Here is a 14,670-nt window from a genome sequence, read left to right as displayed (position 1 = left end):
CCGATCCTAATTGTTATTTCCTAATTGGTATTAAAAAAACAGAAAAAAAACTATTAGGATCAGTTCTACTAAACAACCAATCCTAATATATATTAATTTGAATCGGTTGTATAAAAGAACCGATCCAGATTAGTGTAGTATTAGTATCGCCTTGATCAGAATCGGTTAAAATCCGATACTAATGTGCGTAAACAACCGATCCTAATTCCAGTTTTTCCACTAGTGATAGAAAAGTGAATTGTTCAACTTATACAATAAATATACGTGCCATTCTTCAAATTATAAGTGAAAAAGTGAAAATAAAAATCTTCAAATAATAGATCAAATCCATTAAAAAAAAATTATATAAGCTTATCATGCCATTACTATTTGGTCTTGCAGTCAATACTCTCATACTCATTTGGTATCCACGTGGACAACCCCTGTAAGATCGTTCCTTTCCATCCCAATAGAAGCCATTTGTTATCTTCATCAACTACAAACTCCTTGTGGTAAAACTCTCTTACTGTTCTCTTTATCTTTTTCTTGATTAGTGAATCCACCGGCAATTGCACAAAACCGGCTCGAAGATTCCTAGCCTGCCACTGTCTATACGTCTCAGGCCTCTCCCTCTCTGAACCCTCACAAGCTATCATATTAATTGCTTCTGGACTTACAAAATCCCTTTCTAGATGGAGCCTCCCCTCACTATCTCGAGGCATAGTTGACTCAAAAATATCAAATATTGTAGAGTACTTGGATAAAACTTCCTTAAATCGAGTTGTATAGAATGGCGTATTGTACCGGCCATTAACAATTCCATGAATAAAGACACGTGGTTTGATCTCTTTTATCATTCTTAGAACTTTATCCCGAGCGCAGCTCATGGCAATTGTCTCATCTGCAAGGTCTTTAAGTCGATACAAACAATTTACTACTAAAACCTCATCTTTTTCAATCTTGAGGTCTTCTATTCTAATGTTTTCCCATTTTGATGCTATACCTTCATACTTGAGACGGATATTAAATCTCTGAGCATATTCTGACAACCGCCTTCCTGTCTCTTCAACAAGTTTGCTTGGACGGAAACCTTTTTCTGGAAATTCTATCCCAGTTATACGGATTTTAGGAGTAGTTCCTAATCTCGAGATACGTTCCAAGAAACATGGCCAGATGAATCCCATGTGGATGCCAAAGTCAATTATATGAACCTTTGTGGCATTTTTTGAGACGTTAATAATTGTTTGGTTAGAGAAGTAATATGATGCCCTCATAAATGGACAAATTGCATGATAAATGCGGAATGCCTTCAAAAAGTCAGTCACAGTTCCTTGCCTTGAGAGTAGTTCATGATGGATGTCATTTCCCGTACCAACCAAACGTGCTTCGAGTCCATCCACCAAATAATATGCCACACGCTGGTCACAACTCCCCACAGGGGATGAATGTTTCCTTATTTGATTGATGAGCTCAGAGGCCCTGCTGTAGTCGTTGGAAGAAACTGCTTCAGAACAACTAATTAGGAGAGAACGAAGATTCACCAAGCCACATCCTGTTTCCTTATTTCCTAATGCCTTCGTACTCATGTGAACCTGATGCTCCAGTGACTCATTTTTCATGTCTTGTTTCATACTTTCACGTACGGACATAATCTCTTTCACATATTCGCCACCACGGGAAAGGAGAAATTGATCCAAGTTCTCATTTCTTGCCGGCTCCTCTGAAGAAAATGCTTGTTGCTTGCTAGATCGCCCCTCTGATAGATCTGGTTCTTTTTCATTACGGGCACACCTTTTTGCACAGGTCTCATAACATATTGCTTTGTTCTCATTGACATTTTTTTGGTTGGGTTTCTCAGGGAGCTCAATTCTATTTGGCTCTAAACCAACAAAGAACTTTTCAACAGCTGGAAGAAACTTCATGGCTTCTTCAGCACCCATTTGGACTTGTTTGGTCGGAAGGTTCTCCATAAATAAAGCAGATATACGGTCCTCACTGATCAAGAGGGGTTCAGAATTACTGTATAATGGCACATCATTTTCTGAAACAGTTTCAATAGTATTACTAGAACCACTATTTTTAGTATTATAGGTTTGAGGTGGATGGAATTTGGTCAAGGTAGGTGAAAGAGGGAGCTCTTTTCCAAGGAGATCATAGAACGATTTCTCAGTTTCTCGAATAGTTGCCTCTTCTTGATATACGTTTATATCATCATTTATATCTTCTTCTAACAGAATTTGACCTATGTAGTTGATTACTGCATTCGATGTGAGATCACAAACCTCTTGGCTGTCTGCACCATCGCTTATCAAAGGATTAGGTATGGCATTCTGGTTTAGGTTGTCACTCGGAAAAATTGGGGGTATTGTCGGGTAACATTCAAAAATGGCTTGTGGTGCACTCGGTGTATCTACGACATTATACCCATCTTCTTGAAAAGTTCCATACCAAAGCCCTTTTGAAGCCATATGAAGCTATGATTTCCAAGTTACAAACTGTCCAATAACTGCAATTTGCACCAAATTAACTTTTTAGTTTCGTATTGCTGAATAGAAAGTTTTTTTTAGAGGGTAGGGTGGCAACTTGCCATCCTACATTTTGATTAATAAGAAAGTTTTTTACAGAAGCCCAAGTGGACTTATAGTAACAACAACATATACATTATTTATATCTCTCTCTAATGCTCCTACCGTGCAGAATTTAAGAAATAAGTTAATACAAAATGCACGGCATTGTATATATAATCAGCAGTGACTCGCCCACTGTTGAATATCCATAGCCGCCTCGTTACAAAGTATGTGGATGGACTTTGATTTTTCGTTGAAGATTCTATTGTATTGGCTATAAATTTGAGATGATTGAATTGGCTATAAAACGAACATGCAAATTACTTAATTTTTCCTTACTTTTACTTGTAAAAAAATGACGAGAATAACAACCTCTCTAAGCAATTGCTACTTCATCCAATTATCCTAATCATAGGCTTCTTGACAAGTAGTTTTAAGGGAAAAGGAAATGTTGAATTGTGCGTTCATTTACATTTAACATTATCTATATGGTTTGAATTTGCAAATATATTATGGATCAGAATTACATTCATTTCAGATTAGTAAAAAAATTTTAGATTTGTACCACTTGGGTTTGGGTTGGAATATTTGATTATTTGCATGATTTCACATCAATTCACATCATAGTGTACAAAAGAAACTGAATTGAAACATTAAAATGTGAAAAAAAAAAAAAGTTAGAAGAAAACTTGTTTAATTAATGATTTTCTCTAGCTTATTTGGATAACTCATTCAGGTCTGGGTCAGGTTTGAAGTTCTGGTCATCGCTGGTTCTGGCCTGATTAAATAATGTGGTTGTCAGGTTCCAATGTTATGTAGTTAGTTCGAATTAAAATCAAAAGAGGTCATGAAGATCGACTGTTGGTTCCAATGTTATGTAGTTGGTTCGAATTGTAAATTAGTATGCGGTAGTACGTCTACCGTATCATACAAATAAATATGTGGTAATATACATTACATACAAATAAGAATGCGGTAATATACAGTAATATATATGCGGCCGAAAATGCACAACCACATATTTGACCGAATACATATTTTCTATTCATATTGTAACCGAATAGAAATATGCGGCCAAATAGACCAAAATTTTAATACCTTGGTGGTGACTAGTACTTGCTTGATTAGACCGATGAGGGTACAATAGATTTCAATCAAATGAATAGTTCCCTTGGGTTTATATAGAGCTTACATTCTTGTAAATAAGTCTCTAGACTTCTCTATATTCTTTTTTCACTAATAGGCCCCTTAACTAGATACAGATCTCAACACTTGCCCTCAAGATGGGCGAAAGATATCCACTAAGCTCATCTTGTCACACAATCTAGATAGATCTAATGAACTAAGTCCCTTGGTGAGGCAGTCAGCCACTTGCTCTCTAGTAGCAACATGACTTAGCTCTAGTAATACACTTTCAACTTCTCTTGGATGAATAACCTATGAATCTCCACATGTTTGGTTTTGTCGTGCTACACCTGGTTGTTGGCAATGCTGATTGCTGACTTGTTGTCACACCACAACTTCATTTGAGTCCCTTGGTCCATCTTCAGCTCTAACACTAGAGCTCTTAGCCACAACATCTCGGCAACTCATAAGGCCATGGCCCTGTACTTTGTCTTTGCTGTCAACCTCGTTGCTACTGATTGCTTCTTTCTCTTCCAAGAGACTGAGTTGCCCGCTACGAACATGCAATATCCAGATGTGGACCTCCTATCATTAGCACAACTAGTCCATTCAGAATTACAATAGCTCTGAATGCCCAGATGACCATTCTTTCTGAAAATCAACCCCTTTCTTGGTGCACTCTTCAGGTACCACAGAATCTGATACACTGCATCCATATGGCCCTTTCTTGGGCCATGCATGTAGTGGCGCGCCACACTCAGTGCAAATGAGATGTTGGGACGAGTATGACTCAGATATATCAATTGACATACCAATCTCTGGTACCTCTCACGGTCAATGGGCTCTCCTACCTCTGCACTCAACTTGAACTTCTAATCAATTGGAGAGACCGCAGGCTTGTATCCCAACATGTCAATTTCTATAAGGAGATCTAGCACATACTTCCTCTGAGATAGGAATATCCCATATGCTCCACGAGCTATCTTAATCCCAAGAAAGTATAGAAGCAAACCTAGATTCTTTACCTCAAATTCTTTGCCCAATCTCGCCTTTAGTTGAGCAATCTCCATTTCATCATCACTTGTGATAATTATATCATCAATATACACAGTAAGCTTCGTGGTGTGACCTCCTTGTTGCCTAAAGAACACTGTATGGTCTACATTGATCTGCTGATATCCCATGTCGACCATAGTCTTTCTAAACCTGTCAGACCAGGCTCGAGGAGACTGCTTAAACCCATATAGTGACTTTCTGAGCCTGTACATCTTGCCAACTGTCTGGTTTGTGCCAAAACCTGGTGGTACCTCCAAGTACACCTCCTCCAACAAATCACCATGAAGAAAGACATTCTTCACTTCGAGTTGGTGTAACTTCCACCCACCATTCACTGCTAGGGAGACCAGCGCCCTTACTGTGCTTATCTTCGCCACTAGTGCAAAGGTCTCATCATAGTCAATGCCATACATCTGACAATACCCCTTCGCTACCAACCGTGCCTTGTAGCGCTCAATGCGCTCTTCTGGGCTCTGCTTTACAGTGAAGACCCACTTGCACCCAACTACTTTTTTTCCTACCGGTAATGACACGATCTCTCATATCTTGTTTTTGTCGAGAACCCCAAGCTCTTCTCGCATAGCTGCTTTGCACTTTGGATCCTCCTTAGCAACTGCCAACACTTGGGTATAGAGACAGTGTCTAAAGATGCAATGAATGCTCCATGTATAGGTGATATGTTAGAGTATGTGACAAACTGGGCAATATCATGTGGGATTGGTCATCCTTACCATCAAGGGATTAGGAGTAAGAGAGAGATGAATCATATCACCTATGTATTCTGAGTCTGTGATGGATGGTGTATGTGTCTTAGGAGTCAGGGTAGACCGGGACGAGGCACTTGTTGGCACGAGTGGCATTGTAGGCATTCTTCCCCCATTCTGCTTCCTCCTCCTTGTATACACTCTCAGCTCCCCCGAGCTTGAACCCCACCACCTTCGAGCTCAGTTTCCACATTATCTGGCTCACCATTAGCCAAGTCCACAGTGCCCTCCTCAAGACGGGGCGAGGCATCACTCCCACATGTACCAACCTCTCACCATCACTACTCTCCCCCTCTTGCCTCATACCTCTAGTATCCGAGGAGTCACCAAATGGAGAGGTCACCTCCAAGGAGTAGTACAATTCGAGTTCTAAAAATATCACATCCATACTCACAAACAATCCATACTCCATAGGGCGCCAACAAACATACCCCTTCTAAGTACTAGAATAGCCCACAAAGACACTTCATAGCTCTGGGATCTAGTTTCCCCATTGTTGGTCTGTTGTCCTTCACAAAGCACACACAACCAAAGATTTTTAAGAGAACGACTCCTTCATTACCGCCTTTTAACATCTCACATGGGGACTTTCACTCCAACACTCTTGAGGGCATTCTATTGATCAATTGGGCAACTATCAAGACTGCTTGCCCCCACAGGTATTTTGGGACATTCATCGAGATCATCATACTTCGAGCTACCTATAGAAGATATCTATTCTTTCTTTCTGCTATCCCATTCTACGCTGATGCGTATGGACATGTGGTTTGATATTGTATTCTCTGGTATGAAAAGTACTCCCTAAAGGCCTTGTTGGTATACTATGTCCCATTATCAGACCTCAATACCTTCACTACTACACCATATTGAGTCTAAATCACCCTGTGAAAATCTTTAAAGCAACTAAGAACATCACTCTTATTTTTCATCAAATAAAGTCAAGTGGCACGAGAAAAATAATCAATGAAAGTCACAAAATATCTATAACCATTCATCGAAGTTGTAGGGCAAGGTCCCCATACATCAGAGTGCACTAAATAAAAAACACAAGAACTCTTACTATCAGAACTAACATAAGAGCTCCTAGTATGCTTGCCAAACTTACAAGCATCGCAAACAAGTTTTTCTTTATTAACCTTTTCATACGAAGACGGATATAAATGACTCAACAGACTAAAATAAGAATGTCTCATGTTCCTATGATGTAGCAGCAACACATCCTCCACACTCCTCTCAAATCCTCCCACTCTAGATCTCTCTACCGTGGATGTTAGGGTCGAGTCCATCCCCTCTATATCCATGTACCACAGTCCACTATACTACGTGTCAGTCCCAAGTCTCCGGCCAGTTCCCTTCTCTTGAAAGATCACCTTAGGAATATCAAAAGAAACAACACATTTTCATTGGAGTATAATGACACTAATGGATAAAAAGTTCACAGAAAAGGAAGGAGAATGCAAAACATTGGACAAAATCATAGAGTCGGTACATCTCACATACCCTTACCAACCACCGGTTGTGCTATATCATCAGCGGTCTAGATACTCTCTGAAATTGCTAGGTGAGTATAGGAAGAGAACTCACCAGCAATACTTGTCACATGTCGAGATGCACCAAAATCTACTATCTATTTTGGTGATCTTGTGGTGGATATAGAGGAAAAAGCATGTGTATCGCAAGTACCTTTGGCTGAGTTAACATAAGAAGCAGTGTTACCCCTAGATGACGACGAGGTAGATGCATCATCAATCACAATCTTCTTGTCCCCATCCCCTGCCACTTTCTACTTCCTCTTCAGCATCTCCAGAAACTCATGATCATCATCGGTAAAAACCACACATGTCTATCCCTCGTCCTCTGCTACCATCATATTAGCCTTGTAGCCTCTCTTCCACCTCTTCGGCCACTTTCGGCACGACCACGACCTCTTGACTGTCCACGTCCACCTGTCTCTCTCTTAGGTGGTCTAGATAGCCCTTGCTCAGATGGCCTGCCTCCCTATAGTTGTAGCACTTACGAGTCTCCCATGTACCCTTGTGTTACCTGAGTTGGAGATCGCTAATGCTGATCGTATCCCTGGGGGTCCACTAGGTCCAGCATGTAATCTAATGTGACTCTCCTCCTGTATTATCGCAGCAATCGCCTCATCTAGTGAGTGGATCCTCGCCTGAGCCAGTAACACTGCACTCATCTTCTCAAATGCCGGGTACAACCCCTCTAGAAAGTGCATAGTCCTCCTCTGTGCATCTCGCTCCCCTCTCTTGCACTAAGAATCCTTGCAGCATGCCATCGATGAGAAGTGATCATAGTATTCCCACAGTCGTTCCAGACCTGTGGTATACTCTTGGATCGACCTATCTCTGTGCACCATTGCCTTTATCTCATGCTCGATCTAGAACACCCTCATGTTGTTATCAGGTCATGCATAAATCCTCCTCAACTTCCCCCAGATATCCTTCACCCTCTTAATGTCATCCACTGTGACAGCAATAGACGGAACCATCGAATTTAGAAGCCAAGTGTACAGCAACATATGTGTGGTCTTCCACTCATTCCACCCAGCAGTGTTCTGTCCTGGCTCCACCTTATCTCATGTCAGATAACCCTCCAGATTCCTCCCTACTAGAGCCCCCTTGACCCGATACAACCAACTCAGGTATGTGGTTGGTCAATCGAGTTTCAGCTCCACAGGTGGGAGATCCATTTTCACAAGTTGTGGATGTGTCGAGCCCTTGCCTTTCAACATCCTAATCGAGTTTCAGCTCCTCAATAAGCTTCTCCATTGATCCAACTCGTACTTCATCCTCTCACACTAATCACACGCAATTGTACGAGTCTAGATCCTCTCTCTTTCTCTTCTTGACCCGATCTTAATCCTCCTCATCTCAACCCTCACTACTTCTTCTTGAAGGGAAGAGAGAGGTGGCGGCCTGGGGTGGCTGCTGAACCAGCGGCGACAGAAGGGAGGTAGTGCAGTGGCGGAAGGAATGGAGGTGGCCGGCGGCTTGCTAGGGTTAGGGTTAGGGCTCTTATACCAAATAGATTTCAGCCAAATGAATAGTTATTTATTGATTGACCTCTTGGGTTTACATAGAGCTTACATTATTGTAAATAAGTCCCTAGACTTCTCTATATTCTTATTTCACTAATAGACCTCTAAACAAAATACAAATCTCAACAGATATTTTACGAAGGACCCCATTAGCCACAAATTTGTATCCTCTGCATTGATGTACCATTTGAGTTTAGATCTGATCGGTTCGTTACAAATTAGCACAAATCTTAAAGGGGTCCTGTGCATTACAAGCGTGAGCCAGATTGGCCAATTATGATCGGACCCATTAGCCGTGGTGTTTGGAATAACATTTTGTTTTTGTTGCTTCAATTACATTTTTGGTTGATGCATTAGTATGTAATTGTATAAACATCTATGAATGAATGGAAACATGTATATCTGTTTGGGATACCTCTTTCAAAAAAAAAAAAAAATGAAAAACAGCAGCGTGCTACATATGCTTTATCATTGAAAATAATAATGCCCGTGGATTATGGTTCTTTCAAATATACCACAAAAATTCATTAGAAAAACAAAAGTGTTGAGATGATATATGTCCATATATCAAGCCAGTACCTTTTCCGTGGTCCTTCTGTTGCTGTGTTCTCTCTGTTGTGAATACAAGAGAATACTTAATTAAAGAACTCTCTTCTTCTTCTTCTATCTACCTCTCTGCATTCTCTCTACAAATTGTGATAAGAAAGTATAGAAAAATCAACCATGGCGGAGGATTTATATATTTTTTTTAATTCTTCAATTTAAATCTAGGAAGCTGATAACAGTACCTGCGCTATAGTACCTGCACTGTACCCGCAGGGGGGACACCGAAAATTAAATATGGAAAAATAACTTTTTGTGGAGATCGCATAAACTCCACAATTCAATTTTTTTTTTCCTAAAGTATTAATATCTATGCACAGAAGTATTTATACCTATGTACGGAAGTATTTATACCTATGAGGTAAACAATTATTTATTGTGCGGGTACTGTAGCGCGAAGATAATAGTACCCACATTATTGTAACCGCACTGTACCCGCGGGGGGGACCACCGAAAATTAAATGCAGAAATATAACTTCCTGCAGGGACTGCAAAATCTCCACAATTTTAATTTTTTTTTTTCCATATTATTAATATCTACGTAATTTTTTTTTTCAAATGAGATCTATGATGACGTACTTTCAGACTCGTCGTCTCACAAGTATTTATACATAGACGTATAAGTATTTATACCTATACTTGCTAGTATTTTTTACATATGACACTGAAAGTATTAATATCTAAGTATTAAAAGTATTATACTTATACATTGAAGTATTTATACGTATGAGGTCAACTATTTTTATTAGAAAAAGGCTAATGCAGGAATGAGTGGGGAACTCAACTACGAAGATATACATATCTAATTATTTTTTTACATATGACACTGAAAGTATTAATATCTAAATACTGAAAGTATTAATATCTAAATACTGAAAGTATTTATATCTATGCATTGAAATATTTATTCATATTCCTATGAAGTCAACTATTTTTGTTAGAGAAAGGTTGACGTGAGAATGAGTGTGGGGATTGTAAAAGAAAAACTATATAATTAGTGGGGACTATAGAGAAATGATGTTGCTGGAATTTTATAATAATAATTTATTGAGACTATATAATTAGTTGGGACCGTAATACATTATTTCTCTAAGTGCGAGTACTGTACCACGAGTACTATAGCGAAGGTACTCGGCAATTACTGTAGCGCGGGTACTAAAATAATTATTCTTAAATCTATTATAGAAATTCTATCTTAACACTTCTGAACATTTAAATTTTCCTTGACAGTTTTCACAACAACGAACTCAAAGGCAAACTGTAAAATGAAAAGCGTAAAAAGCAACATGTTCTTTCTAGGTAAAAATAGGAGATGCGTGAATTGGCTATAAAAAGCAACCGTGTTGCAACACTACAGAAAGGGTCATCGAACACTACACATCGTACACGGATTTGACAATTGTATATAAAAACCTTGTACCAAATAGATTTTTTTAAAAGCTCGAAATATCTGTGAGATTTCTACATGAATATTTATTAAATAATCAGTGTAGAATTGTTTGGAAAAAAAACCGTGTAGAAAGATAGAAATTGTACATGGATTGTTATTTAAATAATAGTGTAGAAAGCCTTGAGCTCTCTACACGGATTTATACTTAAAAATCCGTGTAGAAAGGTTATTGTAAGGTTTTGGTTATATAAAAGATCTTCTCCTTCCAACACCATTTTGGTCAATTAATACTTTCTCTCTGTATTGAATGTTGGTCTGATTTCTGCGCACAAAAAAGGATCTAAGATCTTTGAAGTTTGTATTTTTCTTCTCTATCTTGCTAAGGTTAGTTATGTATATATATATTTCTCTTTTCTTTCTCTAATTTTTTGTTACTTATTATTGCTTATTTAGGTCAATTATTAATGCATGCATGATTGACTTGTTAAGATAATGTAAATAATTAGTGTATTGTGGTCCAATAACCGACCTATTGATGCTTTTAGGTCCATGCTCATTCAAAATTAATTCAATAGGGATTAATTTTGGATAGTCCCCGGTTTGATACTGTTCTTTTAATATTATATCTCATTTAAGATGTAAACACATATTAACGGGATTTAATTAGTATTTGAAAAAAAATCGACAATATTTCTCCTTATTGCTCCTACAAGTATGTAGTTCGTACGCATACTTAGGTAATATTGCCCTTTTATTTTTTTCATTGCTTTTAGGTATGTAATTGTATGAACTTGTTTGGGGTATACCTCTTTCAAAGAAAGAAAGAAAGCATCTTAGATATGCTTTGTTATGGTAATTAATATGCTAGAAGAATTAATTTCATGACAAATTTACACTGAGAATAATAATATCAGGGAATTTATTAGCGGAACAAAACTGTAAAGATGAGATTCATATGTAAAGCCATACCTCTATCCGTAGTCCCTCTGCAGCTATGCTTTCTCTGCTTTCTCTATGTTGTGAATACAGAGAACACTTTCCTGTATGGTAATACCTCTCTTCTTCTTCTTCTTCTTTATCCTACCTCTCTGCTTTCTCTCTGCAAGTGGTGAGAATGAATTGTAGAAAAATCAACTAAGACGGAAGGAGCTTCATACATGTAGTCATCATTTAGTTACAATGACAATTCAGAGAAAAGGAAATAGTAAAGCGACATGTTCATTGACAATTTGTAGAAAAAGAATGTACATCAGATATACCAAAGGAGTCGAAGATAGTATGCGCTTGGATGCTCTCCAATTGTAGGTTCTAAACGCACGGTATCCAATCATAGTGACAAATGAGAAATTTAGATTCGGTTCGGTAGGGTTAAAGTTTTGTGATTCGGAAATAATTCAGGTATAATTAGATAATAATTTGAAATTATATTTTGAGTTCGAACTGAAAATCCTAGTCTAATCTGAATTCTAATCGGATGGTTCAGATCAAAACTCAAAATTTGGGTTACTTTAGGGATCCAGACTCTGCCAAATATGGACTGCCAAACTTGCAATGCTTTAAGGCCATGGATCAAAACTTAATGTTTAAACCAAATCCATCTGAGTTATTATCCTTCATTTTTTAAATTTAAACCAAACTTTGTGAATCACAGCATTATAGTGGACAAGAGAGGACCCCACCACGTGACAATTCTGGGAAATGAGAAGTTTCTACCACACGTTGCTTCTACAGAGTACATGAGATTTTTTTTCTGAACGAGCGCGATGAATTGTTAGAAGAAAACGCGAATAAAATGACAAATTTTTCAAATACGCAAATAATTTGTGAATTGACCATTTAACACACAAATTATTGTATTAAACGTGGATTGATTCGTTGGTGACTCCAAACGTTTAATTCGCGAATAATTTGCCAATTAAATCCAAATCATGTTACTACGGTACACATCTCTTCTGGGCATATCTTTTGCTATTTTTTTTTAATGATTAGAGGGGATCTTAAAGGCCAACATCATTATTTTTTAATCTAGAGAACTTATATATATATATGGTATTTTATTGCAAGATAATTTGAGATAATCCAGAGATAATTATTCTGTGCAAAATAGTGATTATTTCAGCTTGTGTTATTCCGCTCCAGATATCACCTGGAATGGATAATTGTGGAAAGAAAAAAACTACATCAGGCTGCTAACCATCTTTGACTCGTGACATGTGATGTTGATGGGACCTAAAACGATAGTTTTATCAAGTTTTTTTTTTTTTTTTCCAAAGGGAAATGTTTTGTTAGCAAGCCAAACCAGGACCAATGCTGGCCTTTTCTAACTAACCTTGCTTAACGACTAATTAGAGAGTATACCTAATTCTTTTACCGATCTAGAATTCTAGTATGTGGATCTCTGCAATTTTATGCCAGAACCTTATTCATGTACCTCTGTAAATAAATATGTGGATTATATATATATATATATATATATTTATATATATGAGGAGGAATCCAATTACACCATTTTATGGTGACACATCTTGACACTATATTTTTATAAATTATTTTTGTAATTTTAAAATTCAAACAGACGATCCGAACCATTTAACATGATCTCCATATTAAAATGTGCTTGGAGACCAAATTTTATATTTTTTTAGATTTTTTTAGTATTGATTAAGATGTGTACAAAATTGTTGTTTTCAGACAATTTTGAACCAAAAAATTTCCAAAAAATGTAATATTTGGTCTCCAAGTACATAAATTTTTTATATTTAATCTTTGAACGGCTCTGGATGGAAAATTGAGGATAGTATTGTATAAGACACAAAAAAAAAAAAACTAAATTTGCTAGTCTTCACAATCAATTAATGTGTGAACGTAAAATGAGTCCAAAATACATGTTTTTAAATGTTTTGGGTATGAAATGTTATGTTGAACCTAACATTAATTACATGATCCATTGTTTTAAAATACTCTTTAATTTCTTTCCGGGTAAATATATCCTTACATTAATTGAGAAACATTGAGAAAAAAGTTACCTAAATTTTTTACTTTCTAATTTTCAAAAATATTCAATGTAACTTTGCAGAAATAATGACAGCATAACTTTGAAAAGATATTACATATAAGTTATTGGAGAAAGGAGAAAACTTATGGTACCTTGATATTTTTCATAAACTACCAATTGTAGATTTCGACTAGGTCAAAAGAAACAATTTTTAAAAAAATTGAATTGCAAAACAACAAAATATAGTACTATAATATAAACTAAGTTAATGATTTTAATTTTATTATACAAAGAGATAGATATATACCCTTTGATACAAAATATTTTTGGAGGATATTATATTTGAATCAAATTAACTATTTGATCATCACTGAAGTTCACAATTGTTTTGATAGTTCTCTATTTATTCATAAATGGACTAAAATATATGTAGAAATATGTTGAACTTAATATAAAAAATATATATGTTTTATGAAGTTTGAAATTTGACTATATGATATATAAAAATATACATTTGACATTTATCGTGCATTGATATTGATCATAAAAATAATATAATTAATGTAGATATACACCATATTAATTATCACTAAGAATTTATAATTATAATATGGTAAAATATATTTGTGCTTGCTTGGATCGAAAAATTATTCCTGCATATATTTTATCGTTTTTATTTTAGTGTGATATACTTTCTTATGTTTAGACTGCTACTATATTAAACATATGTGTCATGTAATTAGTCTGAGGTACAACCGAAGATATCATTCAAAAAGCATTTTTAGGCTCAATTTACATTCACATACTAATTGTGTACAGGACTATCAAATTTATTTATTTTTCCTTTTTTCTTAATATAATCAAACACTTGGTACTCAGTTTTTAATCTGTAGTCGTTCAAAGATTCAAAACGAAAACTTAATTTATTTCTCTATTTATTTATTATGGGCTCTATGATCAAGAATGTACAATATGTTTTGATCAAAATATATTTTTACAATTTTATGTTCAGGCCAGGATATATATGTGCATGAATAATTTTTCAATCCAATCAAACACAATATATTTTACCATTTTATAATAAAAATTGTTAGAAATGTTACAGTCCACATTAATTATATATATTATGTCACAATCAA

The 14,670-nt window shown here is 36.4% G+C and overlaps 1 pseudogene across 2 annotated transcripts; it reads right to left on the bottom strand.

Annotated features, from left to right (window-relative positions):
• Positions 1-212: 212 nt before the first annotated feature.
• On the bottom strand, positions 213-11,693 carry LOC144545970 (scarecrow-like protein 34 pseudogene; annotated as a pseudogene). 2 transcript variants are annotated; one of them, XR_013508651.1, is made up of 3 exons: positions 11,506-11,693; positions 9,123-9,229; positions 213-2,485 (listed from the first exon to the last, which is right to left on the bottom strand). The product of XR_013508651.1 is annotated as a scarecrow-like protein 34 pseudogene, transcript variant X1 (transcript). The 2 variants fall into 2 exon arrangements; XR_013508652.1 differs by lacking the exon at positions 213-2,485 and adding an exon at positions 5,960-6,861.
• Positions 11,694-14,670: the final 2,977 nt, after the last annotated feature.

This window comes from Carex rostrata, chromosome 28, assembly GCF_964058835.1.
Source record: "Carex rostrata chromosome 28, lpCarRost1.2, whole genome shotgun sequence".
NCBI lineage: Eukaryota > Viridiplantae > Streptophyta > Magnoliopsida > Poales > Cyperaceae > Carex > Carex rostrata.
The sequence above is the reverse complement of the archived record's forward strand: the minus strand, read 5'-3'. Positions and strand labels throughout refer to the sequence as shown.